Consider the following 26,927-nt stretch of genomic DNA (forward strand, 5'->3'; position numbering starts at 1 on the left):
ATTTTAACCTATTAAATTGGCAAAGTTCAAAGTCACATGAGACACAATGTTGGTGAAGTTACGGGGAAATAATGGAGGATAAATTGGGAGAACCTCTGAAAAGCAAATTGGTAATCAAATTATGAATATATATCCCCTTTGACCCAGCAATAACTAAAAACATACATATATAAAATGATTTATGTCCGACTATTCACTGCAGCTTTGTTTGCAAAAGTTAAAAATGTCAATGAGCAGGGAACTGGTAAATTACAGTGCAGATATCCAATGGAATACTGGAATAAGAAAACAAGGCAAGTTTGTGTTACTGATGAAGAATGATCAAGCTGTATTAAGTTTAAAAAGGTAAAGTACAGAGCACTATATTTAGAATGCAACTATTTGTGTGTGTGTGTTTGAGAGAGAGTGTATACACAGAAAATCTCTCTGGAGGAATAACCAAGAACCCAGAAACAGTGGGTTCTCTCTAGGGAAGGGACTGGATAGCTGTGGTTCAGAGGTGGAAGGAGACTTATGCATCCTTTTGTCCTTTTTGAATTTTTACCCAAGCTGGTATTAGCTATTTAAAAATAGAAATATGCTAAATGGCAATATGGCATCCTGGAATAGAAAAAGCAGAGTAGCGAAAAATCTGGCAAAAACCAAATAAAGTCTGGATTTTAGTTAACAGTCATGTACCACTGTTAATTTCTTAATTTTGACAAATGAGCCATGGTTATGTAAGATGTTAATATCTGGAGAAACTGGGTGAAGGTACTATTTTTGCAACTCTTCTGTAAATGTAAAATTATTCCCCAAATAAAAAGTTTATTAAAACAAGAAATAAACATTTAAAAAGTTACTAGGACAGCTATGGTGGAAATGGCTTGGAGACAGGAGAGATTAGAACCAAAAAGAGGCCAGATGAGAAACTGTGGGAGTAATCCTGGCATGAGTGGATGAAGGCTTGCATTAGGGTAAAAGTCATGAAAATACAATGACAAGAACTAACACAGATATGAGATACATTTCAAAAGAAAAAAATCAACCCAATATTTGCAGTAGTGGAGAGACAGAAGAATAGTGATACCAGATGAAAGATGAAAATTAAAAAAGGAAGCTGGTTTGAAGGGGAATGAAATTCATTTAATTCATTCCTTCAACAAATATTTGTTGATACCTACTATGCCAGGCACTGTGCAAGGCACTGGGGATGTGAGAGTGACCCTAAAATGTTCTAGTTCAATTGTCTAAAAGGCCCCTGGATATTAGAGGATGAGAGTTTGGGGAGAGGACAGAACTGGGACAGGTGAGAAAGGTGATACAGAGTAAGGAAGGAGAGGCCAAAACTGAGCCATGGAACAGAAACACAATTAGGGGGAAGAGCATAGTAGCAAAAAGGACAAAGAAGGAATCGGCAGAGGGGTTTGAAAAGAAGCACGGTAGGGTAATTTCCTGGAAACCAAGATAAAAGATCAAAGAAGAAGGGTTCCATCAAATGCACTGTCCAAGAAATGAGGATATACAAAAGACCATGAGACAGCGGATTAAAAAGAGAGAGAGAGATAACTGATGGCAAAAGAAGTCACTCAAGAGACCTTTTTCACTTTCAGTGAAGTCTAAATGGAACCCAGATCACAGAAGTCAAAGTTTTACAAGAAAGCACTTCTGAGTCAAAGGCCTTTGGGAAATGGGATTCCATTTATTATCATGCTTCTCAAATTGGGTACTTGAAGCCACAGCACATATTGTTAAGTAGCATCAGCTTTATTTGGAGGAAAATACACTGAATGAGAGAGAACACACAAAATTTGCATGAGTTTCTAAGACAAATCCTAAAATTTCAAGCATGGGGGTCATCTTCTTACTTCTAGGGCTACAAATTCACCCTCCATTTCCATAAAGGGGTACTTGGGTAGAAATTTGAGAAGCACTGATATAATGGCCAGCTATGCTGAAATGTGGGCTTGCTATTAAAACTCAAGATAACTATAATTTAAAAATAACGATGAATTATGGTCTCGCATGGCAAATTACAATAAACATTTCACATTCAAAGAAGAAAAATAATGAACAAAATCTTAGATTTATCATATTTGCCACTATTTGCTATTTCTATTCACATAACCATATATTATTTACCCTTTATGTCTATAGCTAGAGCTTGGCTACAAACTGAGAGGGAAGTCACAGTGTCAACTACACTCAGATGCTTTATCAATGCTATTTGAGAATGATGAATGTATACTAAGTACCAACCAATACTATATACATACATATGTGTGTGTGTATATATATATATATACATATATATACACACACATACATAATTTATATATACACATAATGTAAATATGTATGTATGTGTGTGCATATACACATGCATAAGTATGTATATATATATGCATACACATACACACACATACTGTAAACATAGATGTTAATGCAAGAATTGGTGACTATGCTTCAAATTCTAATTTATAACAAAACAGCTGAAACCCTGGCTTATGTGTAGTGCATGGTATATTGGTAAAATGGAAGTGTAGTTTTCATATGCAGTTCCCTGACAAGTAACTTGAAACACTACTTTGGCATTAGTTCCTCACAAACCAGGCTAAATGCATATTTGAAAGCTTCGCTCTGATATTTTCCATCTAATTTTAAATAGCCTTGGTCTACAAGCCACAAGGCAATACTCACACCAAGTAAAGATTTCTTTTAAATCTTTTGTGTGAGAAAGTCATTAGATCAGTAACAGTGTAGGTAATATACAGGAGCTTCTTGAAAATGTCATGGGAAAACTATGTAGGGTTAGTAATTTTTTTAAAAATCAACTATCTAGTCTAATGTCATCTGAATGGAGAAATTAATATCAGCATCATTTATTACCCTAATGTAATTCTAATACTTAGAGATTTTTTTACTGTTTGAAATAAAACCGATTTTAAGAATAGTTAAACCAGCTTCTTTTGTAGATGTTTAGGTTTCTAAACTAAAAGTTACTTACATAGCAAATAGCTTTCATTAACTCCATCTTGTATACCTTCTCTGAAAGTACCTCTTAAGGCTAAGAAACAAAAAGCTAATGTAACACTAAATCTGAAAGACAAAATTACAGCTTTCACACATATTTCATTCAGCCTGGGCTGTTAGCTTTCACAGTCAGTTACAACTACAGAGGCACGTTGTCACTTCTTAACATCATCTACTGCCTATAACTCTCCGTTGTCACATTTTAAAGAAATGTTGACATTATCATGTTTTGAGAAAGCAAATCTGAATTGATATCCTAGGGAACAATATATCATTTTATTTTCCTTCTTGACCTTCATTATCATGAGAGTGATAGAATTCTCAGTGATTCCCTTTCTGTCCTAAATATTCAAGGAATGAGAATTGATACAAGCACTTTGGATGTCAGTTAAATGGAATTATTAGTACCACCATGCAATTTGGTATTACCTAGAAAAGATGAAGAAGCACATTCCTACAACCAGCAATTTAACTCCCAGGCACACACCATAGCCCAGCTTCCTAACTGCTGTTCCATGGTACCCTAGAGTGCAACAAATGGGTCATAGGTGTGCCCAGACATGGATCTCCTCAACTCTCCAGCCAAGCAGAAGCCCCCAGGCCAGAGACACAGTTTCATTCCTTTAATGGAGAGTTTTGTACAAATATGATCTATAATTTTCTATGTGTGCTATGGCATGAAAAATGTTGGGAAACACTGAGAAGTTCTTGCCTGTGTGTGGCAGATACATATTCAGGAATATATGTATACATAGGAGCAATGTTCGTAATAACTAAAAATTGGACTATCTCAGATATTCATCAATCAATTCATCTGCTAATAAATTCTGGAATACTCATACAATGCAACATTATACAGCAGTGAAAACTAATGAACAATAGCTATATGCATTGACATGGATAGATCTAAGACTATAATGTTGAGCAAAAAAAAAGGTAAGTCCCAGAAAAATACATACAGTATAATTCTATTTTTATAAAACTCAAAAACAAGTAAAACCAATAAACTGTTTAGGGATATTCAGATATGTGACAAAACCATTGAAAAAGGGAAGAAAATTATTAACACAAAAATTCAGGGGAATTCCCTGGTGGTCCAGCGGTTAGGACTCTGCACTTCCATTGCAGGGGGGCACAGGTTCCATCCCTGGTTGGGGAACTAAGATCCCTCAAGCTGTGCAGCACGGCCAAAAAAAAAAAAAAAATCAGAACTTTGATTGCCTCTGAGGGAGGATGCAAAGTTTGGGATCAGAGGGAAGCACACAGGAGATATTAGAGTTAATGGTCATATTGCTTTCTTAAAACTGGGCTGTAGGGACACATATGTTCTCTATATAGTTATTCCATAAGCCTTACAGATATTTTGTAAATGTTTTGTATCTACTCAATGTTTAATAAACATCTTTTATAAAAGCCCTACTTTGTCCAGAGGTAGGTAGCAAATGTATCTGTGATCTCTGCAACAGTATGAGGTACATGGAACAGGAGGGACAGAAAGCACCAAATACACAGAATGCTGCAGGTCAGACACTGAACCTTTCACAGAGGCCCTACAAACTCATACACAGTTGCAACAAGGAAAGATTTGTAAGCTACACAATAACTAAAATTAAGACTAAATTCAATATGCTATCATTTTATGAGGCACCACATATGCAAATGTTAACATTAAACACAGATTTAAAGAATCAGGAATGAATAAACTGCCAGCCTATGGATGAATAACTCTTCTATTTTCTAAACAGTCAACATTTCATTGTGTATTTAGACCACACAAAAGACATTTACAGACTGACAATACTTTAATTCATCATGTATATCCAGCCATGTTTGCTGAGTCAAATGTCTGTCTGTTTGTCAATGTCATTTAAGGGCAGGTTTATAAAGCCTCAAGAGCAAGAACTAGATCTGTTTCATCTGATATAACTACCAAGGAAAACACAATGAAAATGGTTTAAGAATTCCTGCCTCTACTCTGTCTTCTTGTGTTTAAGGGCTAGACATTGGGAAGCTATTTTTCTAAGCACTGGCTATTTTGCCAATCCAGAAGAGCTATAAGAGACCACAGAAATAGAAACTTAACTTCCAAATTAATTAAATTTATTATTTTTGATTTGGAATATAAAGGAAACCCAGTCTGAGCTCTCCCTTTAATATTAAAAAAAAGAGTCACTTAAAAGCAGATAGGTTAATGTTTACACAAAGGCAATTTTTTTCCGTTTGCTTTTTTTTTCTTTAAATTTGAATAGGTGAGTGACCTTGCTGGAATTCCCCTGTCAGTTCTGGAGTATCTATCTGGAAATTTCAAACAGAAACTACATTCACACGACACATTATAATGGTATGCCCAGTGGTATCTGTTTCTGCACCTTGAACTCAGATATTACATCACCGATGAATCAATAAACTTCACACAAAATGAAAAGCTTTTTTCCCTTGGGCCATTTAAGAAAAGATCAAATTTAATTGTACTTGACAGTGTATAGTTGTACGGTCAATTGTACACAGAAAAACTTCACATATTTACCCAATTCAAGAAATTCACCCTGATACAGCTACAAGCTATCAAAGGCCAATTTTTAAGTATGTCAAACACTGAATATATCATGCTGAAGTGAGAATCTGAGTCCATATTTAATTCCCATTACATTAGCATAACTACCTAAAAGTCTACATAATAATAAAGCGTTTATTGTTTCTGCTTTATTTCAGATTTTCTAAAATACCTATTTTCACCAAGAGGAAGTTATTTCAGATTTACTGTGAAAAGGCTTATGGCAAACCTGTCCTTTCCAGTGTGAGGCAGTCCTGAAACTAACCCTAAACCACTGAAAATCAATACAGAGTCATAAGCAACAGTGGGAACGATTTAGAATAAAAACAAAATATTTCCCTAATCTAGGCCACACCCCTAGTTTCACCCTTGGCACTTCTCTCCCTCATTTTCAGAAGGTGAAAGTACGATAAGTACGCTCTGGAATTTTAGCCCAGTCATCTATCTTGCTCTCAAATGCTGTTTACAGGACAGAAAAAAAAAATTAAATATTTCATAATCTCAGTTTCGACAGAATATATTAGTGTTTCAGAAGTTGAGATGAATTGGTACACAAGAGCGAATGGGGAAAGAGTATCAGGGAAAGTTCAGCAGAGGGAGCACTGCACTTTCATATTTTTCCTAGAATATCTCTGCACTATTTTATAATAGTGGCTGGAATCATTTCAATATTATATAAAGAATGTAAAATATTCTTTAAAGAAAAATTTTAAACCATTAGCATGACATCTCACAATGTTTCCTGTCCCTACTGCCTCCAATTTAGGAAGGCACAGTAAATGGGATAATAATTCCATGTACAACTGCAACCTGATTTTTCAAATAAAGCTGGAATAAAAGTGTAATGGAGGCAGGGAGGAAGGAAAAATTAGGTATCAAATTGCTTTTCCCAACCATTTCTCGCTTCTATCTCCACCTCCCAACCCTCATCTAGTTAGTAAAAAGAAAAAAAAAACAACTTTTGATGATATTATTTGGAAATATTAAGATACTTAGCATAACCAATTCACAATTATTTCCTAACCTTTACTTCCCAAAATGCTTTCTTTAAAACCTATGCAATATAGAGAGATATCTTAAAGGATATTGGCATCGTGGGGGAGGGAGAAGAGTTCAAGAACATTTTTTATGCTTCTTTATATATTTTGGCTGAAATACATTTATAACCCCAAAACCCCTATAAAGTTATTTTCATTTTGGAAAATAAAAGCCACTCGGTGCAAAGATTATGTGATGTCATCAAACAGTAAATTCTTTTGTTAAAAATTTTTTATTGTAGTTGATTTACAATGTTGTGTTAGTTTCAGGTGTACAGCAAAGTGGATAAGTTATACATATATCCACTCTTTTTTAGATTCTTTTCCCATATAGGCCATTACAGAGTATTGAGTAGAGTTCCCAAACAGTAAACTCTTAAATGCAAACACAAGAGGTTTTTTGGCTTCTAAGATACAATTTCATTTTTACACATACGGGAAAAAAATCCCTTGCCTTTTTTGTTCAGGGCTCTCTCTTACTGACTTCTTATATCCTATTGACTCCCACATTGATATCTTCTGCTCAGACCTCTCTCTTTTCTTCTCTATGGTTAGCTTTGAAATTTCTTAACCAAAAATACAAGAATATCTAATATGTATTAAGCCAGACATTGTTCCAAACACTTAATTAATTAAATCTTCACAATAATCCTGTGAGATACTACTTCCAGTTTAAAAATATACTGTTATCCCCACTTTATAAAATACGACCTGGAAACAGAGGTGGTTCATATTCCACTTGCAATAAAGCGCAGTAGCAAAATTTGTTTCTTATAACTAAATAATTTGCTTTTGCTTTTGTTTTCTTTTTTTTTTTTTTTTTTGATTTCTTCAGGAGGTATTTCCTAAGGAGTGATACTTGGAGGAAAGGGATGTGTGATTCTGCTCTTTTCATTGTGTATCTCCATATTCTTTTCCCAGGATTTTTCTAATGCAGCGATTCTCTACTTATGATCTCTGGACCAGCAGCATCAGCATCACGTGGGAACTTGTTAGAAATGTAAATTCTCAGGCCCCACCCAGACCTACTGAATTAGAAACTCTAGGTAAGGGCCTAGCAATCTGTGTTTTTGTTAAAACGCACACGCGCACACACACACACACATACACACACACACAAACACAAAATCTGCTTTTTGTTAAATTATTCCTCCAGGATGATTCTGATGCATGTTAAAGTTTGAGAACCATTGTTCTAATGTGTAATATATCAATCAGTTATGAAAAAGATCCCATTTGGCCACATATTTCATATATTGAGGTATAACTGTATTTTTACTAATTGTATTATATCTCTTGGAAAGGTGCACTCATTTGCATTAATTCGACAAATATTTACTAGGCACCTACTATGTGCTTAAGAATGAGTGCTTGAAGAACTAACAGTCTAGTAAGATAGGCAGAAATTTAATAATTACAATGCCACGTGGTAATATAGTGACAGAGATGCATAGGAAGCTGAGGAAGGGCAAACTGCAATAGGTGAAAGACTGTCTTGATCTCTTAGGAATTGCTGCACTCCATTGCACCCTTCTGAGAAACATTATTTTGTGTGAACATATCCTGCTGTCCTAACCCAGGGACTCTTGCCCAAAACAGGGGTATTACCATAGCAGCCTTCCCTGTCACACAGTGATTAACAAACTCAGTAAGATCATTCCTCCTTGGTTAGAATCCAGAGGCCATGAGAGACAAGTAGAGAAAGTAGCTAGACAGTCTCTGGAGCTGCCTAAGAGTCCAAAGAGCTTTCCAATTTTAATCCACAATTAACTTTGTAATAATTCACCCTTTTCCCACTGCTACCTCATCTTTTCATAATTCTGTCAGATATTTTCCAAAATATAAAAATTTTCAAACACTCTCTGTACTCTTCCAAATTCACATACTTCTAATACTTCAATCACTATTCTGAATATAGTGTTCATCATCCCCCAAAAAGTAAGTGGACCCTTGAACAACACAGGTTTGAAATGTGTGGGTCCACTTACACATGGTTTCTTTTCAATAAATATACTGGAAAAATTTTTGGAGATGTGTGACAATTTGAAAAAACTCACAGATGAAACATGTAGCCTAGAAATATGAAAAAACTTAAGAAAAAAGTATGTCATGAATGCATAAAATTATATATAGATACTAGTCTATCCTAACACAGGCATAAGGTGAGTGATATTTAATATAAAAATAATGTGTTCATTTTCTTACTGTTTTATAATTTTGCTTTCAAAGAATTACATTACCATGCAGTATGCCTCTCTCTCTCCTAAATGGAGAAACAGCCTATCATCACAGATAAGTGGTTTTTTAAAAAAATAAAAATGTTTCTAATACTGCATTATGAATATAACAGTAATATTCTATGCCATAAAAATGTTATAATGATTCATTCATTAGTGTATAGGTTGGGCTACCATGAAGCAATCGTATTGATTACATTAGGCTTCCATAAAGCAGTCATATTGCTGCTTCTTCATTATCAATACATGAATTGTTATATCTGTATAAATATGAATTTCTTTTTCACATTATCTTTTCATTTTTTTTTTCTTTTTAAATTTTATTTATTTATTTATTTATCCAGTTATGGCTGTGTTGGGTCTTCGTTTCTGTGTGAGGGCTTTCTCTAGTTGCGGCAAGCGGGGGCCACTCTTCATCGCGGTGCGCGGGCCTCTCACTATCGCGGCCTCTCTTGTTGCGAAGCACAGGCTCCAGACGCGCAGGCTCAGCAACTGTGGCTCACGGGCCTAGTCGCTCCGCAGCATGTGGGATCTTCCCAGACCAGGGCTCGAACCCATGTCCCCTGCATTGGCAGGCAGATTCTCAGCCACTGCGCCACCAGGGAAGCCCTATCTTTTCATTTTTGATGTCCAGTGTTAGTAATATAGATAACATCTACCATGTTTTGTATCATATAAGACAATATTGATGTAGGTACTGACAGATGATTCATCTTGCAAACAGATGTAAATGTACGGTATTGATAAATACAGTACAGTACTGTACCTATATTTTCTCTTCCTTATGATTTCCTTAATAACATTTTCTTTTCTCTAGCTTACTTTACTGTAAGAATACAGCATATAATACATATAATATACAAAATATGTGTTAATTGACTGTTTATGTTATAGGTAAGGCTTCCTGTCAACAATAGGCTATTAGTAGTTAAGTTTTGGGGGAGTCAAAAGTTGTATGTGGACTTTTGATTGTGTGGGGTTTGGTGTTCCGAGCCCCCATGTTATTCAAGGGTCAGCTGTACTATTTTTCATTTTTATGAAAATATGTAAGATCCTTTTGAAACTTATTTTATTCAACATTGTTTTTTGAGATTGATCCATGTTGATACAAGCAGGTCTATAATGCATTGATGAATTTTATTACAATGAATGAACAGTCAGCAAAGTTCAGTCATCCATTTTCCTCTTAATAGAACTTTAGAGGAAAGCTATTTACTTTTTTTTTTTTAAACAGTGATGCAATTAATATTTTAATAGATTATTTCAGCAAATATGAAGAAAATGTGTCTAGATCTCTCCCTCCCCCTATCCTTCCCTCCTTTCTCCTTCTCTCAGTGTCAACCAAAAAGCACACAAATTATTTCAAAACAGCTGAATGAGAAGGAAAGGAGAGTCCAAACAATAACTAAAGAGAACCTTGATGGGCTTGAAGACCTCCCTGGGCTGCCAAGAAAATAAGCAAAGATGTCTCTGGGGCTCACAGCAGACACAAGGGATTGCAAGACTAACATTCTCAAAGGAGGGAGGAAACAAAGAGTACTACTATTTGGAGTAGAAATATCCCTAGGAAACTCATTCTAAAATAGGAGAAAACCCTAAGGTACTAGCCAGATCAAAGTTCCACTCGTTTGAGCTCTTTAGGGACATAATTTTGAGATACAAAACAGGTTGATTCAAAACACCTTCTGACAACTCCCAGGAAGTTGTCTTGTTCCACTGAGAATAGGGGAGAGCACAGACACTAGTTCTAGCACCAGAAAACCAGCAATACTACAGACCAACACCAGAGGGAGGAAAAGACTACAAACTCCTGAAAAAGAAACTAATTCGGAAGGTACATACATACAAGCTCAGAGAAGATGCCTCTTCATACAATGTTTGAGAGGCTCCCAGAATCTTTAGTAGAGCTGATTGGTGAAGGTCTTCCCTTTATGAAGCCAGTCTAAAGAACCGGGAGAGGTAGTGGTTTTTTTCAAATGTGCAAATCCTAGCAAAAAATAACAAGGCATACGAAGAAATGGGGAAACATGGCTCAATCAAAGGAACAAAATAAATCTCCAGAAACTGACCCTAAGGAAATGGAGGTTCATGAATTACCTGACAAAGAATGAAAACAATCATCTTAAAGATGCTCAATGTGCTGTGTTCAAGAGAACACAGACAACTAAAGAAAATCAGGAAAATGATGCATGAACAAAATGAGACTATCAACAAAGATAAAGTATAAAAAAGAAACAACTTCTGGTGTTGAAGAATACAAATGGGAAAATTCATAAATATGTGGAAATTAAACAACACATCATGAACAACCAATGCATTAAAGAAGAAAACACATGGGAAATTAGAAAATATCTTGAGACAAATGAAAATGAAAACACAACATATCAAAACTTATGGGATGCAGCAAAAGCAGTACTAAGAGGGGAGTTTGTAGTGGTAAATGCCTACATTAAAAAAAGAAGAGAGGTCTCAAATCCACAAGCTAATTTTATACCTCACAGAACTAGAAAAAGAAGAACAAACTAAACTCAATTAGCAGAAGAAAGGAAATAACAAATATTAGTGCAGTATTAAAAAAATAGAGACTAGAAAAAGAAATCAATGAACCTAATAGTTGTTTTTTTGTAAAGATCAACAACATTGACAACTCTTAGCTAGACTAAGAAAAAAAAGACTCAAATTACAAAAATATGACATGAAAGAAGAGACATTACAACTGAAACCAAAAACAAAAAGAATCCAGAGTCTGCTATGAACAATTATACATCAACATATTGGATAATCTAGAAGAAATAGATATTTTTCTAGAAATATACAACATACCAAGACTGAATCATGAAGAAACAGAAAATCTGAACAGACCTACAACTAGTAAGGAGATTGAATCACGAATCATAAACCCCCTGACAGAGAAAAGCCCAGAACCAGATGGCTTCCCTGGAGAATTTTACCAAACATTTAAAGAAGAATTAACACCAATCCTTCTCAAACTCTTCCAAAAAACTGAAGAGGAGAGAACACTTCCAAACTCATTTTATGAGGCCAGCATTACCTTGATACTATTGATAAAATGAGATGAAAATACTACAAGAAAACTACACACCAATATCCCTGATGAATACTGATGTAAAAATCCTCAACATAATACCAGTAAACCAAATTCAACAACACATTAAAAGGATTATACACCATGACCAAGTGGGATTTATTCCTGGAATGCAAAGATGGTTCAACATATAAAAATCAATTGATGTAATACACCTCATTAACAGAATTAAGAACAAAATCCACGTGATCATCTCAATTGATGCAGAAAAAGCATTTGACAAAATTAAAACCTTTTCATGATAAAAAAAAAAGTCCAAAAAATTAGAAGGAAATCATCTCAACATAATAACGGCCATATATAAAAAGTCCACAGCTCCACAGACATAGAAAACAAACTTATGGTTACCAAAGGGGAAGTGGTGGTGGTGGGGGATAAATTAGGAGTTTGGGATTAACATATACATACTACTATATATAAAATAAGACCTACTGTATAGCACAGGGAACTATACTCAATATTTTTTAATAACCTATTAGGGAAAAGAATCTGAAAAAGAACATATATATATCTGAATCACTTTGCTGTACACCTGAAACCAACACAACATTGTAAAACAACTATACTTCAATTAAAAAAAAAAAAGGCCATAGCTAACACATAGTCAGTGGTGAAAACTGAAAGCTTTCCCTTTATGATCAGAAACAAGGCAAGGATGCCCACTCTTGCCATTTCTGTTCAACATAGTGCTGGAAGTCCTCATCAGAGCAGTTAGGTAAGAAAAAGAAATAAAATGTATCTAAATTGGAAAGGAAGAAGTAAAATTATCCCTGTTCACAGAAAACATGACCTTATATGTAGAAAACACTAAAGATTCCACAAAAAACCCTTACTAGAACTAATAAATGAACTCAGTGAAGTTGCAGGATACAAAATCAACACATAAAAATCACTAACAATGAACAATCTAAAAAGGAAATTAAACAATCTGATTTACAGTAGCATTTAAAAGAATAAAATACTTAGGAACAAACTTAATCAATGAGGCAAAAGACTTATACACTGAAAACTGCAAAACATTGCTGAAAGAAATTAGAGAAGACACAAGTAAGTGGAAAGACATCCTGTGTTCAGGGAGTGGAAGATTTAATATTGTTAAGATGTCCATACTGCCCACAACAATCTACAAATTAATACAATACCTATCAAAATTCCAATGGCATTCTTTTTGCAGAAATAGAAAAAAAATCCTAAAATTCATATGGAATCTCAAAGGACCCTGAATAATCAAAATAATCTTGGAAAAGAAAATCAAAGCTCAAGGCCTCACACTTCCTGACTTCAAAACACATTACAAAGCTACATTATTCAAAATAGTATGGTATTGGCATAACGACAGACATAGAGACCAATGGAACAAAATAGAGAACTGAGAAATAAACACTCACTATGATCAAATTATCTTCAACAAGGGAGCCAAGGCTAAACAGTGGGTAAAGGATAGTCTCTTCAACCAACAGTATAGGGAAAACTGGTTATCCACATGCAAAAGAATGCAGCTGGACCCTTAACCTTATACCATATATAAGTATTAACTCAAAATGGATTAAATACCTAAACATAAGACCTAAAACTATAAAACTTACAGAAGAAAACAAAAGAAAAAGTCATGACATTTGATTTGGCAATGATTTTCTGGATATGACACCAAAAGCACAGGCAACAGAAGCTAACAGACAAAATGAGACTACATCAAACTTAAAAACTTCTGCGGAGCAAAGGAAACAATCAAAGAGTGAAAAGGCAACCTACAGAATGGGAGAAAATATTTGCAAACCACATATCTGATAAGGGGTTAATATCCAGAATATATAAAGAATTCCTACAACAAAATAATCCAATTAAAAAATGGGCAAAGGGTTTGAATAGACATTTCTCCAAAGAAGATATACAAATGGCCAATAAGCATATGAAAAGATACTCAAATTTACTATCAGTGAAATGCAAATCAGAACGAGATATTACCTCACATCGGTTAGGATGGACACTATCCCCCTTGCCAAAAAAACCCCCAAAAAGCCAAAACCCCAAAACCCCCCAAAGAGAAAATATCAGGTGTTAGTGAGTATGTGGAGAAACTGGAACCCATGTGCACTATTAGTGGGAATGATGTAAAATAGTACCACCACTCTGGAAAACAGTATGGAAGTGTCTCATAAAATTAAACATAGAACTACCACATGATCCAGCAATCCCACTTCTGGGTATATAGCCAGAAGAATAGAAAACAGGATCTTGAAGGGATATTTGCACTTCCATGTTCACTGCAATATTATTCACATTAGCCAAGAGGGGGAAGGAAGCTAAATGTCCATCAATAGACAAATGGGTATAGAAAGTGTGGTATATACATACAATGGAATATTATTCAGCCTTTTAAAAAGAAGGAAATCCTGTCATATGCTACAACATGGATAAACCTGGAGGACATTGTACTAGTGAAATAAGCCAGTTCACCAAAAAATAAATACAGGATGATTCCACTTATATAAGGTATCTAGAGTAGTCAAACTCTTAGAAACATAAAGTAGAATGGAGTTGCCAGGGGTTAGGGGGAAGAAGAAAAGAGGAGTTGTTCAATGGGTACAGGGTTTCAGTTCTGCAAGATGAAAAAGTTCTGGAGATGTGCTGCACAGTGTGCATATAGGTAACACTACTGTACACTTTAAACAGTTAAGATGTTGTGTGGGGGGCAACAGAGACACAGGTACACATAAGGAAGACAACCATGTGAAGATGGAGGCGGAGATTAGAGCTATGCTGTCACAAAGCAAGCAACACCAAGAATTGTCAGCAAATACCAGAAGTTAAGAGAAAGGCACGGAAATAAACTATACTCCAATATAAAATAAAATTTAAAAAATAATAAAAATATCCAATACTGATTTTTAAAAAAGAGAGAGAGAAGGATGGAGCAGATTCTTCCCTAGATTCTTCAGAGGGAGCATGGCCCTTCCAACTCCTCGATTTTGGACTTCTAGCATCCAGAACTGTGATAGAATTGCTGGTGCTTTAACTCATTCTAGTTAGTGGCACTTATTGTTTTGGCAGTCAAAGGAAATTAATACAAGGGACCCATAGAAAAGAGCTTGAAGTGAGTGCAGACCCCCCTGTGTCTGGGGCTCCCAGTTATTCTAAACTGTTATTCTAGCCCCATATTCAGACTTCAAGAATTCATTAAAATTTTAGCTGTTCTCTTCTTATCCCCTTTTATGGTGGTTGCTGCTTCCTCCCATGCTCTGCCAAAGGCAAAACAGTTCCTGTGTCCCATCTCTTCTCAGAAGGGCTTGTCTTTGGAATTTCATTTCACCTGATTGCCTTGTGAACTCAACTCTCTCATGGGCTCAAGAAAAGTTATGACTGTGGATTATCAGGCTTTTTCTAACATTAGAGTGGGAGAAATGTTCTCTTGCAACTTTCTACATCTTAAACAGAAGCAAAACTCTCCTCCTATAGTTTAATATGAACTTTTTTAGATTTAAGAGATTTTTTATTTTTGTATATACTACAAATGGTTTTTTATCTAAAATCATGTCCAGAAAGCACTTTGCTTTGTTTATTTGCTCTGTTTATTAATACTTTTAATTTTGGGCATAAATTATGTGTACTAAGAAAATGTTATCACTTTAATATTCAATGCTTGTTAAACTATATCTAAACAACTTGATTTCACAAATCTTTATCTTGTATTTGTTTCCATTTTTGTCTTCATTCTATATATGAATGTGCAATACATATACTAGTGCTTTTTCCTTTGAACTGGATCCATGCTAATTTCTGATTCATGGTTTAGGTTTTCGTTTTTCAAAATAATCCTCTTAATACTGATGTATCTAATTTTGGTTTTCAATCTTGCTACTTATATTTTGATCTGTCTGTACTAATACCAGATGGTTACAAGGGCAGTTGTATTATAGCACATAAAACTTTGGAAGTCAGTCTTTTCTTCTCCTGCTTTCTTCAGTGATTTTTTAATTTATATGTGGGCTCTAATTTTCTCCAATTAAACCAGCTGCCATTTTAAATACATCTATGTTTACATACTATGGCAAGTTCAGAAAAAGATACTACCACTATATTGACTATATTTACCTAACCCATTCAAGAGTAATTTACTTAATTCAACCTGTTGAAAGCATTATTTCTTAATTGTACATTGACAGCATACCTGAAAATATCAAGTGTTTGATAAATAGTAATCAAATCAGTATAAATATATACTGACATTTTGAGAAAGTCTCAGCTTAAATGGGATTTTTCCCATTATGTCAAAACTACTTTGATTTCTGTATAAATAAAACCTTTAATTATTTTATATTCAGCCACATTAAGACAAATAAACAATATTATATTCAACTAATTAAGACACTTAAGCAATTCTATACATGATTAATTAATTCATTCATTCAACAAATATTTATTTAGTACGTTCTATGAGCGAGGCCCTGTCCTAGGCACTAGGGTTACAGCAGAGAACAAAAAAGACAAAGCAAATCACTCTGCTCTCATGCAGCTTACATTCTAGAGCTGGAAGAAAGAAATAGACAAGATAAATAAGGAAAATACATGGAATGTTATATAGTGAGGAGAAAAAGAAAGCAAGAAAAGGGATTAAGAAGTATGTGTGTGGTGGCCAGGAGGGAGAGTCGGGAGTTAGGTAGTGGAGCTAGTGAAGATCTCACTGAGGAAGTGACCTCTGAGCCAAATCCTGAAGGAGGTGAGGGAAAGTGCCACATGGTTTCTGGAAGATCATTCCAAGCACAGGGAACAGCACCAGCAAAATCCCTAAAACAGAGAGAAGGCTGAAGCAGGTTACCTGGTGAAAATAGTAGCAGATCAGGTCAAAGAAGTAAAGGGTTTTTATTAGTAAGATAGGAAGCTACTGGAGTTTTGAGCAGAGTGACTTGATGTTACTTCTGTTTAACAGGATCACTTTGGCTGCTGTGTTAATAGATTGAAAGGGGCAAGGGTAGAAGAAAAAAGATAAGTTAGGAGGTAGTGGTAGAGGTGACTGGACTCTGCCTGTATGTTTAAGGTAGAGTCAACAGGACTTTCTAAAGGATCAGATGGTAGGTATGAGAGAAACAGAGTCAAGGATAACTCCAAGGCTGAGAAACAGGAATGATGGAATTGTCTGTTACTGAGATAAAAAAACTAAAAAGAAGTTTGATGGGAAGGAAGATTAGGTGTTCAATTTTGAACATGTTAAGTTTGAGATGAATGTTAGACATACAAATGGAAATGTTAAGTTGGCAGATGTATATACAAGTCTGGAGTTCAGAGGAGAGGTCCAAGCTGGAGATTAAAATTTTTTTAGTAATTACAGTATTAAAACTGTGAGAGTAGATAAGAGAAATGGGTCTAGGTAGAAAAGAGATAAGGTCCTAGGATTGAGCTTTAGGGCACTCCAGTGTTTAGAGGTCAAGAAAATGAGAAGAAACCAACAAAGGAGACTAGAAGGAATAGTCAGAGAAGCAGCAGGAAAGCCTGAAGGGTGTGATATACTGGAGGCCGAGTAAAGAGAATGTGTCCAGGAAAAGATAAGTCATTATCTAGGTCAAGGCTGTACAATTATTTAATGACCACGCATCCAAGTTAGTACATATGTACAAATTTATGAATAATCTTAATATTCTAACCTCTATATTCATTAATGATATTGGATAAAAATCTCATTGACAATCACGATTTATTTACTAAACAGTACATAAAATATTACAATAGAATATATTAGCATACATCTGTATATGTATGAAGATATATTTTAAATTTATTTTTCAATCTAGAACAGCATTTCCTGAAACCCTATTCCAAGGGTTATTAAGATTTTATGAGCCAAAAAGAGTTCTGGCCACACATAGGTTTGGAAAATGCTTATTTGCATTATAAATTTCCAAAAAAATGTGACATTTTCCAAACTTATATCATTATAGAACCCTTTTGGTTTACGAAGTCTCTTTTAGCTGTATCAGCTATTCTGAGTAACACAGTTTGAGAAATATCGAGTTAAAAGCCTGGACAATTTTTTTGTCCTCACTGTAGCAAAATTTGTGTCAGCAAAGTTGTTGGGGGATATATTCTTTCTGCCACTTCAGCACTTTTAATGAAAACAAGAGCTCTCTGCTTCTATACCACTTATGCTAGAAGATATGATGACCTTTGCTTTATTTTTACAGTGATAGTTCTGTCTGTTCTCAGGTTTTCTACTGTTACTCATCAAATGCCAAAATGAAGAGTTGCTTGATTTCTTTAAAAATAAAGTTCCATCAAATAAATAAAATGTGTAAAGCAAAATCAGTACATTTTAAATTAGAATAATGTATACTTATACACTGTTAGAAAAATGTATACTTATAGATTAAACATAACCCAATATGATCGATTCATCAGCAACATGTCATACATAAAGCTTTCAGTAAAATTACTTTCCCTTTATGCGAACTGTCCACCTTAATGGTTCTGTGGTGTTATTAGTTTCCCCATATTCTGACTTTGAAATATGTGGAACATAAATGATTTTTTTTAAATCCATGTTTTCATCATTTCCCTAAAAGTCTAATGTTCATTTAGTTCCCATCCTTCAACCTGAAAAATGGGGCAGGGCAGAAGATTTGACTTCCAAAAGTACTGTTTATCTCCACGTCAAAGATAGAAAGGAGAAAGGTACAAGCAAGAAAAAGTCAAATAAAATCACATTTTGCCAGTGGAACACCACTTAGCTAAATATTCTCTTCTTTTGCCTCAAAATGCCCGCTTTGTTTAATGAAGCACGGCGGTTTACCGGAAGGTCTGCAGTCCACCCTCACTCACATCCCCCACTTTATCTCTGGCCTGCACTATCTCCACAATTCTCAGTTTTGTTTTGTTTTCACTCATTTCATTTATTTGTTTTAAATGACAAAAAAAGACAAAACAGAATTCAGGAAGTATACTTCTCATGAACACATGTCTTGGGACTTCCCTGGCGGTCAAGGTGGTTAAGACTTCGCCTTCCAATGCAGGGGGTGCCAGTTAGATCCTTGGTCTGGGAGCTAAGATCCCACATGCCTCGCAGCCAAAAAACAAAAACATGAAACAGAAGCAATATTGTAACAAGTGCAATAAAGACTTTTAAAAAATGGTCCACATCCAAAAAAAAAAACTTAAAAAAAAAAAAAGACATTTCTTACTGCATAATGTCCCATTTAACTTCACACGTACACAAGGTAGCTCTAATTTTGGTTACTATTGGGTTGGCCAAAAAGCTCATCTTACGGGAAAACCCGAACGAACTTTTTGGCCAACCCAATATATTGGTGAAAGATTTCTTGAAGTCTAATTCACCTACGTAACTCCCAATCCTCCACCCCAATTCAGTGGTTGACTGTATAAAAACTTCTTTTTTTTCCCTAGTTTTATGGAGATATAATTGACATATAACCTTACATTAGTTTAAGGTATACAACACAATAATTTGATCACAATAATTTGATATATGCGTATATCACAAAAAGAAAAACCTAACTCTAAGCCTCCAATTATCTATCTTAAAAGGAAGCCACAACCACTGGAATCTCATACTACCTCATGAGTGGGAGAAATTAGAGTAATTGATGTCCTCATTGGTATCTTTGACAGCAAACTTCCAAAAATATCCGACTACTAACTTTGAATCAACCTTGGAAATGTCCTAAACACAACAGAAGCAGAGGCTGACAGCTATGACTGTCATCTCTCAGACACAGCAGAAGCTTAATTATGGATAGACTGTGTACATTTTATACCAGTAGGAAATTTCCTAATACAGAAAGCAAGTTTTTTCTATAAGAGTAATCTCACAAGTTCTTATAGTTAAACCAAATAGGTTTTCTGGGTCCCTACATAAGACTCAAATGTCTGTGACCTGTGCCACAGGACAAAGTTCATGATTCGAGTCCAATTATCATTTCTGAGCAAGCTAACTCTTTAACTAGTCAAACTTACAATCTGCCTTTAGTCACTATGGAGGCCCTTCTATACATTAACTTTACCCAGTTTAATGTTACTATTACATTCACTTTGTTTTCTTCTCTTTATATGTCTTCATCCCTTTGCACTATACGCATTTTTAGAAGCTACTTCAAATATTTAGAACAAAGCAAGCTATAAATAAATTTAATTAACTCATCTTTTAAAGTCACTTAAAAATATTAGGTTCCCATAATTTGGTTTATAGGACTCATTGTCCCAAATGTGCACCTCTGTGAATACAAGTTACATTCATTCACCTAATAAATATGTTCTAAGCACTTACATGTGTCAGGCACTGTGCTAGGTGCTGGGAAAAACACTGGTGAATAGGATGTCAGTCAGAGATAAGTACCATGGAGAAAATTAAAGCAGAGAAGGGGAATAGGGATGCCATGGGGGGTGGGGTGGTGAGGTTACAGTTTTAAATAAGATGTCAGAGAGAGCCTTACTGAGAAGGTGACATATCATGACCTGAAGGATCTGAAGATGAGGGATTAAACCACATAGATATCTGCCACATAGATATCTAACACAAGAGCATTCCAGGAGGAGAAGCAAAGTTTCTGAAGCAGAAGAAAGCTTTCTTTCTGAGGATCAGCTAGAAGAGCAAGGTGGCTGGGACTGACTGTTAGGAGATGACAGAGAACTAAAACAATATTTACGTTTACCACGTGGGATGCATTGTGAAATTTTCTGTTCTATGTACTTTCACTTAAAAAAAAATGCTGGTTACAACTTAGTTAAGCACTAAAGAATTAGTTTTTCCCCAATGAATTGTAATGTGCAACCCTTGGAAGAAGAAGCCATTACCTATTGTTCATGGATACTGTAAAAGTTACCTATTCCTAACTAACGCTGTCACCAAAACAGTGGATATCTGTTTTTAGGGAAACAGTTGAATAAGTTAATGCCAGTGGCTTATTTAATCTTAAATCATTAAAGATAATTTAGGTACTCAGAGAAAGATAAATTGGCATTTTCTCTTCTAGCGACCATCAAACTCCCAGTCATGCTAACTATATTCTCTGGAACCTATCTCCACTAAGTCCTCAAACAATGCTAAACTAAGCAGGAGTTTTTTGTTTTTATTAGTCCAGAAAGATAAAAGTAAAAAAAAAAAAAAATTTAAAGGGAAAACATTTAATACCATCTTTCTACTAGTATGAGGTTAAACCAACCTTAAATGCTATAATGGTCTGGGTGTGAGAGTAGATGGTATTAGAATATTAAATAAAATACCCTTAGGGCCTATAGGTTTTCTCTGTGCTATGAACTAAAGAATAGTTCATTAATTAGACCAAAGTCAAACTGATATTAACCGTTCATTCCTTTGTCACAAGTAGCAGTATGAAGTGAAGAGAAACACTGAGTCTCCTTAGAATCCAAATGCATGGAAAGGGATTAATACTGAAATGATAATCCTAGATCAGTGACTGCAACTCAAAGGGAAAAATACGTTTTATTTAATGACCAAGTACACAAATTCAGGCACATACATTTATATATATGTATACCTATGTGTGTATATATATATATGACTAAAACAATATTTACTCTTACCATTTGGGATGAATTGTAAAATTTTCTGTTCTATGTACTTTCATTAAAAAAAAATGCTGGTCGCAACTTAGTAAACAAATTTTGCAAACCAGGTGTATGTTATAACACATAACTTGCTCTATAGCATTATCAATGCTAACTTATAATTTTAGGGAAATTTATAGTCTTCCTCCCTCTTAGAATTAGCCCACTGGAGTATTCTATGTACTCAAAGAAAACAAAAATTAACATAGCCTTGTTACCATGTATCCAGCCTGGACAGGTACATGCTTTCATTCTATTTAAATCACCTACCTTCCTAGGCCCAAGAGCTGAGAGGATAAGAACCATTAACTTTTAGGTTGAGGGTTCTTTTCCCTAAACTATGTAGCCTCTGAGAGCATAATCTGACCTTAAATATTTTTACCACTTCATCCTCATTTTCTTAGTGTTGACTCAAGTTTTTATAAGATACAACAAAAGACCTGATTCTAAACTTATCATGCCAAGTTTACGCTTCTCTACCAATGAAAACTGATGGCCACAGGACATACATTCTTTTGGAAAGCACTGATTCCTTGGCTGTAGTCTAAAGGAACATAAGCAATATGAAAGACCCTAAAGGCCAAGGAAATTGAAATCAGAGAAAAGGATATAAAATGGAACGTATTAATGGATTTTAGTCCCTTTAAGCTTTTATTTTTGTGAGAGGGTTCAAAGGAGAGCTTAATACAGATGAGACTTGAGGCTTTTGAAGAGGATCTAAGTCTTGATGAAGTTATTCAAACTCAAATCTTGAATGCGTAATCATGGTAGGCCCCAGGGTCTTCAAAAACTTGTACTGGATGCTTTAAAACAAAACACACAAAAATTCTACTAGCAAGTCTAATAAAAGTTTTTAAGGGTTTTGAAAAGCTATAACTCTTTGATCAGTAATTAATCAGATCACTAGATACTATGCTGAAAGAACAAAAGAAAACAAAAAGAAATAAAGAAGAAAAGGAAAGAAAGAGTTTAAAAAGACATAGTGTACAGAATGGCTAAATATGTTCATTGGTTTATCACTTCGATTAATATTCTTCACTTCAAATTGCAACTGAATTTAAAGTTCTTACAGAACCACCATGGGCTGTAGTCAGATCAACTGATCTAATGATACTTTCCTGAATCTCTTTCACTGCTATTCATGATATTTGATTGTCTTAAAGGGCTTCTGATTTTTGAAAGCATGGCCAAATTATTTGTTGGATGAGACAGCATAAAATGAAGTTGATTTTGTGGGGTAGAGAAAGAAGCTAAATTAGGAATATCATGGTTTGAAAATATTTAAACAGGGAGAAAAATTAACAAAGCCTTAGAATGGAAAAATTCAGACCACTTTGCAAGGTCAAATGAAAAATATACAGTAAATCTCACTGACTATTTGTGCTCATTCTAACTTGTTTCTTTTACTTTATCTGCTCCCATAAACCTGCTTTTTTTCAAGAAAAAATTAAGCTTTTAAAAATTAATAATAATAATAGCAATTTATATTTACTGAGTCTATACTTTGTGCCAGGCACTACTCTAAGCACTTTAGGTAGATTAATTCATTCATCCTCAAAACAATCCCATGAATCAGATATTACTATTATCCCCAATTTACACATGAAGAAACCAAGGTACAGAGAAGTTAAACAATTTCAGGTAGTTTACCTAGCTAGTAAAGAGTGGAGTCAGGATTCAAACTCAGGCCCTCCAGCTCCACAGCACCAAACTACACCCACTATTCTACAAAACTGGTTTCATTACACAAAATTTTCCAGAACTAGGGCTTTCTTTAAATCAGCATTGTGCCATGTCACAATCTTTCACTGCATATTCTGATTAGAAAGTGTAGCGACTAATTTAAGTTTCTCACCAGTAGTAATGTAGAATCAGTTTCAGATGTCACTACTTAGAAGTGACATCCTATAGGAATATCAAAGCAGTTTAAAAATAAAGCATGCCACTTAAATATTAATAGTGGTAGAGGATTATATATGACTTTACTCCTTTTGGGGGGATATACACATTTATTTTTTCTATATCCTATTCTTTGTAAAGTGGACATGGATTACTTATACAATTTTTAAAAAAGGTTTTTTAAGCATGTCATCACCATTATTTGCATTAATAAACTTACAATAAACTTATTAGATAAGTTTGCTTTTGCTCTATTTGAAGAGAAAAAAATTCAAGGTAGAGTAGGCTTTATGGTAATAATGAAATAATAATAGCTATTATTTAATTAACACCTAATATAGGCAAATCTTTTACATACATTTACTCTTCAGTAAATTCCTATTTTATAGATAAAGAGATTGAGGCTTAGGATGAATAATAAACTTAATTAATAGAACAGCTAGTAGATATTGGAGCCCAGGTTCAAATCTGTGTTCACTGTTCTAGAGTCCTTGCTCTTTCCACTGTACAATGCATGTACCCTCTCCAAATGCCAAAATAATCTGTCTTTTGTTATTAAACACACGGACGAAATCTTTCTAAAATTTAGGTATTCTTAAATAGAAAATACTGAACATAAATTATTTAAGTTCAGTCAGGGTTATCATTTTGAATATCCATGACCACAGAGGTGTTCTCATCTAATCAAAAGAGCTCCAGGTGCTACAATTTTAAAATTAGTTGGTCGGCTTTCTAACTTCCTTCTTGTCCATACTTGTCAATGTGCCTGCCTCTAATAGGAGCACTTAGCCCACTCAGAATTTGTTGCTTCTAGTACACTGTGGAGTTAGATACCAGTTAATTAAGCATGTTAGAACTGTGTCTAAATGTAAATAAACCGAGTAAGGACCTGAGAAAGGCATATAGATTTTGTGTCTTATAATTTGGGAGCTCAGGTAGTTTTATTTCCTGGTTATGAGTAACCTGAAGCTGGTGGGTGAATGACGGGTAGATAAGTTAGCTCTCAGTATTTAAATACAGGGATAACAATGTATACACATACTATAATAAACCACTTTATTGCACTATAAATTTTATTTCAGATTTAAAAGATACCTTAATAATAATCTGGAACAATCTCCCATACAATGAGAAATACCCTCTACAACATTCCCAATGTTCAAACTCTGCTTAAGTGACCCTAATGACTTGGAGTTCACTGCCTCTTGACACAATCTGCTCCACTGTTGACTAGTTCTATCTATACCTTCTCTCATTTAGAACTAATTTTGGCCTCAAATAACAGAGAACAAGTGTACTTCCTATGGAGTTTCTCCAACTCTTCCAAAGTCTTCTGTTTTCTGAACAAAGTAGTCCCAGTGCCCTCAACCTAGATCATCACAGTTGTCCTTTTATATAATCACAAAATTGATTAAAAACAATTCTCTTGTTCTTCAAGGTTTCTCTAATAATTAATATACAAAAACTGATTGTTTTGTAGGTAATGGGTCTAGTTAATCTATCTTGGTCATACACAATTGGAATGCTAAGAAAAGCTTACAGACCTAGCTCAATTCCAACTGAACAGCAATAACCTTTTCAGTTCTTCCTTCTTTTTCCCCCCACCCAAAATAATGCCACAAAACAGAATCTTAAAAAATACCCTTAACCATATCTTGCATGTTACTAGATTTTAACTTTCTCATTCTCAGGCTTTTGTCTACCTTCACATCACTTGGACCCTGTGAATGATCTTAAAACTTCCAAAATTTTTCAAGCTGTTCTAACAATTATGAATTACCCCATAACAGGCCTAGCTCTGAGGCCTTAAACTTCTGATTTTTTTTTTTCTCTTGCATTAGCTGGATATCTTCCTCTGCGGAATTTGTGGCTTTCACATAAAATGTATGTGAAAAAAATATATATATATGTATAAATATATATATGTATAAATGTATAATATATATACACGTTTTAATATATAATGTATTATACATCTATGTACATACACAAACACACAGGTATCTTCCCAATTCTATGTTCTCTACATATAACTTACATTCATCTATAAGTCACCTTTACCATATTCATCTTGACTCAGGAAAACAGTCTACCCTTGGATTCAATTTGTTGCTATCCATTCTCTTAGCAAGAGTAAGAAGTCCCACTCTAGGCATCCTGCCCAGTGGTTTCCCCCTGGTGGCCAGTAGTGATTAGTCCCACAGATCTCAAGAAGCAAAGCATCATTTAATAGAAATGATTATATGCAAAACAGTCTGCCAAAGTGTGGTATAAAACCTGGCATACCATAACCTGTTCTATTCCATTAATCATGACTCAGCCCCTAGATTAGTGGCCTTCATTTTGCTTTTAACAAGATACACAATCATGTATTTTATATGATAGTAGTATCATATAGGTATGTATCTTACATAGCCTATTCTCAAGCAAGTTTCAAATAAAATCCCTCCACTAACAAAATGAAGATTATTATATCTCTAAATTTCTTGTATAACTCATTTTACTGACCCACTACTGTTATTCCAATTTCCCCCAATGAAAGTGTGGCGAGACAAAGACGGCTAGAGAAGTAAAAAGTCACCAGAAATTTTTGCTGAGTTCCAAGGCAGATAATCAGCCAATTCAAAGTAATATTCTCAATATAGAATGAGATTATCCAAATATACCTAAATGATCTTTTTGGCTTCCTGATTTTATAACAGAGAGAACAAGCCATTCTTTGAAATGTCTTAGGCCAGTTCCAGACATCAAGAACAAAGTGAAATAATAACGATAAGATTTGTTTAAAGAGTAGAATCGCTAAAGAGTAATTCAAATCAAATAAAGTCCATCCCATTCAGTAATAAGGAGAGGCTCAGAAGAACCATGCCAATGCAACACAAACATAGCTTGCAAACAAAGGTAACAACCTCCATATCACCTGGGAAGGTCAGCCACATAGTATGAATTGTGTATGAGCACTGAATTCGGCAACACTAAGCACCTAATTTATTCACAAATTCTTACTATGAATAATAATCTAATGTCAAGGTTAAAAACCTATTAAAATATCACCAAACCTTTCATGCAGCTCTGAAATAAACTTAACTCACTTGTGCAACCCCACTCCTTCTGAACAGTGCAAATAATCATAAGGACAAAAGTCATAAGGAATAATAGTGGGCTCCCATAATTAGCCTAAAGCCTTGCTGTTTGTTAGTATAATAAAAATAAAAATGTCCAGAGTAAAAAATCAATCCATCAGAAGGAGAATACAGAAAAAATATGAGTCTTCTTCCTACTCTAGACTTCTAGTTTCATTCCCTGGGGGTACCTATGTCAGTAGTTCCTTATATGGATTTGAAGAAATTTTACAAGTATATACAGAAATATATGCTTTTAAAAACACAAATGAAAACATACTATACATACCATTCTGCATTGTTTTTCTCAGTTAACAATGTGTCTTAGAGATTTGTCCATATCTCCACCTACGGATCTACTTCATTCTAACAGCAGCAAATACTACA

General features: G+C 34.7%; 1 protein-coding gene across 1 annotated transcript in view; it reads right to left on the bottom strand.

The window, feature by feature from the left end:
- The window catches only part of MAP3K13 (mitogen-activated protein kinase kinase kinase 13), a 164,769-nt gene that overhangs the window by 134,869 nt on the left and 2,973 nt on the right, over positions 1–26,927 (bottom strand). The window lies entirely within an intron of this gene.

Source organism: Eubalaena glacialis, chromosome 6, assembly GCF_028564815.1.
Source record: "Eubalaena glacialis isolate mEubGla1 chromosome 6, mEubGla1.1.hap2.+ XY, whole genome shotgun sequence".
In the NCBI taxonomy this organism is placed as follows: Eukaryota; Metazoa; Chordata; class Mammalia; order Artiodactyla; family Balaenidae; genus Eubalaena; species Eubalaena glacialis.